The following is a 6,611-nucleotide window of genomic DNA, read 5'->3' as shown; positions in this document are numbered from 1 at the left end:
AGTCTATTCTTGGCCTTTTCTCAGTGAGCCAAACTGAAGCTTACCTCAGACTTGGGGTATACGTTTCCTCAGACTTGGGGCATAAATGAAAATATAACACCATTACAAGCTGTTACCTCACTATAAACTGTCCTAAACACAAACATTGCACATCCAGGTGTTTCTCCAGGCAGTTTGGTACTACAATTTTTTTTGCTTTTCACAGTACCTGGAGCGATTCTAGCACTGGCAGCGTGTATAAACCTGTTCTTTTAAGAGATAAGTTGAAAGTGAAATCCTTGATTCACTTGCATGATTGATACCCCACTCATGCATAGTTTTCCATATTTAACCATACAGAGAAATATAGTAAAAGGTTAATTACTATGTATTTAATAATAATAGCCATAGACAGTGCTAGCATTTCTTCAGCTCAGCTTTATATTAAATTAAGTTTTTAAAAACAGTGTTAAACCAATTTTTCTGGCTTATAACCACCAATTATAAAATGGAAATGAGTGGACTGGAACTAGATCAGCCAAAAGCAGGAATCCACATTCAAACCATGTCTGTAAGGCACTCAATTACAACCTTCCTTCCACTAAGAGGTATCAGAAGGCATATTCTGTCTACCGATTCCCTTGTTCAAAGTTTCAAAGCGGTATGGAAACAGCATCAGCCAGCTAGAAGCTAATAGGGGCTCTATTTGTACCAAATAGTAATAGAAACCCAGTAATAGAAACCAGGCTGACCCCCAAGAACTAATATTCTCTTCCATATGCCAGGTTGTATTCACCCTGTCTACAAGGGCTCGGTAGTCATGTAATAAGCTATATTTGTTTTCATTGTGTGACATGGGTTTCATGCGAATGGAGATGAATGCAGACAACTTTTTGAGCAATGTTTCTGTGCAACCTTGGGAAATGATGCAGCGATATCTAATGGCAATTTGTGATTTTTTGATTCAGTGATGATCTTATTTGTATAATTTAGTATGCTTTGCTCATCCCCCAAAGAGAGTTGGGTTTAGGGGTGAGGTTCAGTGCCACTCCTCCTTTTTAAAATCGTACATATATGAATAAGCCACTAAACTGTTAAAACGTAAAATACTTATATTTCCTCGTGAGATCAGGCTGAATTATGCCATAAATAGGCAACCAGGTCAGACACATGATAACTAACAAGGTCAATGGGTTACAGATACAATAGTGTTGCTCAATCGTAATAGAAAAGTAGCCAAGCAACATCGCTTTGCAAAATTGCCCGGCAACATTGCGCAAAAAGTCTATCATCAGCATACAAGTTGGGCACTATTCTGAAGTAGTTAAAGGTTAAAGTTTTTGACTCATCTAACGCAAAAAAATACCATCTAATGTTTGCAGATTTAAGAAAAATGCTAAGTGAACATAGTTGTTTATCTGAAAAACAAGGCTGAAGTCTGATATTCTGCTTTAAAAATGTGCGTTACGTGTTGGAACTTTGACACAAGACTCTGTTGTTCTTTGTTTTGGTTCTTTTAACCGGCCCAATGCCAGTTTAGCCAATTATATTATAGCACCCTGGGATGCCTTGGTGAAAAAACACTTAATTCATTTATTCGTTCATTCAGAAAGGCTCTCAAAATGTCCATCCCTGACAGAAATATGACCTCCAGTGGACAGTAGCAGCAGCGTGTCCTAACAACATGCTAAGTGACGAGATTTGCAGTGATAAGCAATTTGCCCATTTTTGCACCAGCCGAAACACAACAGAAATTTAAATACGGCTATTTGGAAGCACAGAATAGTGCACTTACTGCACTCCAACTAAATGGTAAGTTAACCTAATTAACCTAATTAATACATATTAAATCTCTTTAACATATTAAACTTCTTTAACTTCAAATATCACTAATATGTCTTGATCTTCACTGTTCAGTCACAGTTCTAAAGTTCAATTCCAAACTGTTTATTTTATTTTCAAAATCTGAGCTAAACTATCTGCTCCAATAAACAATAGCTATAAACACTGAATAAAGCACATAAGGTGTATTGAGGTAAAGGTTGTCTGTTAGTTCTATCGTTCAGGTGCAAGAACAAGAAGCCATTTCTATAATATAGCCTAAATTTCAGGTGTTGGTTAAAACTCTTTTGAATATGGAAAATATTCCTTCTATCACGTGTCCTTGCTTTCATTTAGAACACGGTTTAAATTAGCCTTCAGCAAACCAGCAATACCTAATTCAAATTCACATACTGCAACTTTAATATAGTTCCCCCTATAGCCAAAATTGTACCGTTTTTCTGTTAAGCAGACACAAAAACTGAGTAGTTTTTGTCTTATTTCTAGTCTAAATATTCAAATATCAAAATTTTTTTAAATCAGAATTTAAGCATTTCTAGACAAATTCAACCATTTTCTAGACAAAGTCCAAATACATCCAGTATATATTAAGTTGAAGTCAAAATTTTTAGCCACCCTTTGAATTGTTTTTCTTTTTTTTAAACAATTCCCAAATAATGTTTAACAGAGCAAGGAACCTTCACAGTATGTCTAATAATATTCTTTTTCTTCTGGAGAAAGTCTTTTTTGTTTTATTTCGGCTACAATAAAATCAGTTTTTAGTATTTTAAAGTTTTTAAGTATTTTAACCCATTTTAAGGTAAACATTTTTAGCCATTAAGCTATATTTTTTCAATAGTCTACAGAACAAACCATCATTATACAATGACTTGCCTAATTAACTTAGTGTCTTGAAAAATATCTAGTGAAATATTATTTACTGTCATCATGGCAAAGGTAACATAAATCAGTTATTAGAAATGAGTTATTAAACTATCATGTTTAGAAATGTGTTTTAAAAAAAGCTGCTCTCCGTTAAACAGAAATTGGAGACAAAAATAAACAGGGGGTGAATATTTCTGACTAATTTTATTTATTTATTTTTTTGTCAACTTTAATGCGATTTTTTTTTCTTAAAATGAACAAAATAATACTATTTCAAACCCAAAAAGTTAATTAAATTGATTTTATTTTTTGCATTTATCTAGTTCTATCAATGAAAATGTTCCTTTTAGTGCAAAAAGAGCACAGAAATCAGCTAAAACTTGAACCCGTTAATGTGTCAGCCTTTACGGGTTGGTTCTGGTCCTAGTGTGCTGTATTTATGTGGAATCTGCATTTACAAGACTCTGATTAGTCAAAAGCAATATTAAAATGCCGTCTAAAAACTCTCTATGCATATTCGCAGTGTAATGTGACCATCTCACCCCTGTAATGTTTCAAGCGCTAGCTTTCTGCCAATTTTCCAGCCTACACAAGTGTCCCTCTATGATTCTGCTTGTCTCATGTCCCTGAGCTCCAGCAGTTCCCTCTCTGACTTCCTGCGCACTCCCACAGAGGCCAAAGGGGGATCAGGTTTCAGTGAAGTGCATGGCTGACCTTGCTAATCTGCACATTGTTCAAGGGGAAGGAGCTATTTCAGCTAGCAGCAGCGACAAAGACCTGACAAACACTGGGTGCAGTTGAGTAGAGGTGCAGGGTGGCAGACAGAGAAACTGTGATGAAAGGCAATGGGAGAAAATCTAAAGCATGGTTTCAGTTTACTCTTATATTTCCAGTCAGGCTGGTGTTTTTTTTCCGATGACCATCGGCAATTGAAGGCCGTCGGGTGTTTATGTGCATATCTCAATGGAAAATGAGACACTTATTGATACAGCAGACAGCCAATGACAGCCAGAAAACAATAACAAAGCCATTATACCGGACACAAAGGATTCCAGTCAATGTAACACGATGCTGATAGGCTTCAGGGATAACTGACTCAATGAGCTTCACAACCTGCTTAACCCAAACACATCCACTTAATTAAGAGTGTATTCAGTCTTGTTGTTCGGTTCATTTGTTGCGGACCAAAAACAGAAAATGATACATTTAGTCACGGTTCACTTAGCGCTCACATGCCTGCTTTCAATGTGTCATATTTTGCAACCGAACTTGCAAAACAATTCAAAACAATACGGTGTGCTGTGCTATAAACGGTTGTTGAATGTGTGTATGTGATGGTATTTTTATCAGGGGAGAACTTGCGAAGAGCTTATAAAATGTGTTAAAAGATCAAAACAGCATTAGGAACTCATCATACACATCAGCGAGCTGAGAAAAAAAACGACTGTATTTTTTATGGTCGCTTCTCATGACATCAATTCCAGTTTTTGGTTTTGTTATGTGCCGGCTCAAGCACGCAACAAAATGAAGGGAACCCAAACCAAGTTGAATGGTTATAAAAAGAAAAAAAATACCAAATAAAATGTGCAAAGGGGTATCAAAGTGACCAAATTAAATGTCTAACATAACATACAAATTACACAGGAGCAAAACAACAAATTACATAGGAGCAAAGTTCAAATAAACAAAAAATAATATAAGTGGTGGGTAAGCCAAAGGAAGTCAAACAAAAAAATGATCCTCCAAAGCACAAACACAACTTGGAAGCTCCTTAAATAAGCCAGAAGATTAGCAGCACCTGCTGCACCATAACAAGTCAACTATTAAGAAACAGAACCAACCACAAACCCATAACACCTCCCCCCTTAAAAGAGGAAGGAGGCACCTGGTGTGGTCTTCTGCTGCTGTAGTCCATCCGCCCCAAGGTTGGACGTGTTGTGGATTCAGAGATGCTCTTCTTTTTAGTTACTTTTGCCTTTCTAACAGCTTTAACCAGTCTGGCCATTCTCCTCTGACCTCTACCATCAACAAGACATTTGCGGCCAAAGAACTGCGCTCACAGGATATTTACTTTCTTTCAGACCATTCTCTGTAAACACTACAAATGGTTGTGCATGAAAATACTCAGACCAGCACATCTGGCACCAACAACCATGCCACGTTCAAAATCACTTAAATCACCTTTCTTCCTCATTGTGATGCTCTATTTGAACTGCAGCAGATCGTCTTGATCGTCTTGTCTACATGCCTAAATGCATTGAGTTGCTGCCATTTGATTGGCTGATTAGAAATTTGGGTTAACGAGCAATTGGACAGGTGTACATAATAAAGTGGCCAGTGAGTGTGTATGTGTGTGTGTGTATGTATATGTATATATATATATATATATATATATATATATATATAAATACATTTTTCCAAATAATAATCTGAGCTCAATTTCATGTAGGAGTAGCAAAAATCCATTATGTAGCAATAATGTGACACCTTTCCCCAAACTGCGCAGGTATCTTCAGAACATTTCTCTTAGCTTAGATCACATACACTAAAGACAATAGTTAGTAATAAATGCTGGTAAGATGTAATGGATGACCTTGGGGTAAAAATGAGTATATCTCAACTCGACATAAAACAAGCTATAAAAAAAAGAGACTTTCAAAGACTTTCAGAAACTTCACCATCAGCTTTCCTTTAACAGCATGAGCTACTGTACAATACCAACCAGAGATAAATAAAAAGAGCTGTTTGAAAACAACAACAACAACAGAGCCAATGTTACTGTATATAGCTGATGGTCCCACTCTGTATTAAGTGGCCTTAAGGAATATGTACTTATACTAAAATTAATAACTTGTTACAATGTATTTATTGTGTAAATACATGCTGTTACGTCATACTTAAGTTTGATTTATACCTGCATGTTGACCATCCCTTAACCCACCCTTAAAAGGTCTCATAAAGGGATTTGAAATGTGCATTTTTATTCGATGTTCGACGTAATCTCATATTATATATATATATATATATATATATATATATATATATATATATATATATATATATATATATATATATATAATAATATGAAAGAAGGGCCGTACATAATGTAGCCCCTCCCCTTTAAAAACAGCCATTCGTGTTTTGTTTTTCTCACAGCTCTACCTGTGAGTGGTTGAGCTCAAGCACATGAAATGTGAAGATCTTGAAGGGGGCAGGGAAATTCAGATACTTGAGAGGTTTTGATTGGTCTTGATTTAATGAGAAACGGTAAAGTCTAGATATGATACAGCTACGGATATGCACATCAATATAGCATAATCTTTGTGACACTGTATAACAATAATTCATATTTTTACAGCATTGCGACGGTTGGGTTTAGGGTGGGGTAAATGTTAAAAATACAATTTATTGGGTAATTTAATACATAGCATAAATAATACTCAGTGCAACTACTGTTTTAACATTACTGTGGAGGTTGTGTTTAGGGTTAGAATCGACGTTAAAAAAATACAATTAATGGGAAATAAATTAATAAATGATATAAATAATTCTTTTTAACTTCCTTCTACAACCATATCTGATCTAGCAACCAACATGAGAAACTGGTATGAAGTGACGGGATCCATTTAGGTGGAAGAGGCAAACTACAAGCTTCAAATTTCGGTTTTATGTCTTCTAAACACAAGTTTTTTCACTGGTTTGGTGCACACTAGCTTATAGATAGCCTAAACACTGATACTAACATCTAAAACATTTTATATTTTATTTCACGGGACCTTTAACCCTACCTATGCTACCAAACCAAAACCCGTATCCCACCTCAGGAACTCCAGAAGTGTTCTACAATACATACTGAACACAGTAAGTGCATCGTTTTTATGTTTTGATGCAAGTAAATAGTAATTAAAGTCACCTAATATAAAGTA

The sequence above is a fragment of the Danio rerio genome, chromosome 12 (genome assembly GCF_049306965.1).
Source record: "Danio rerio strain Tuebingen ecotype United States chromosome 12, GRCz12tu, whole genome shotgun sequence".
NCBI classification, from domain to species: domain Eukaryota; kingdom Metazoa; phylum Chordata; class Actinopteri; order Cypriniformes; family Danionidae; genus Danio; species Danio rerio.
This window is presented reverse-complemented; position numbering follows the sequence as displayed.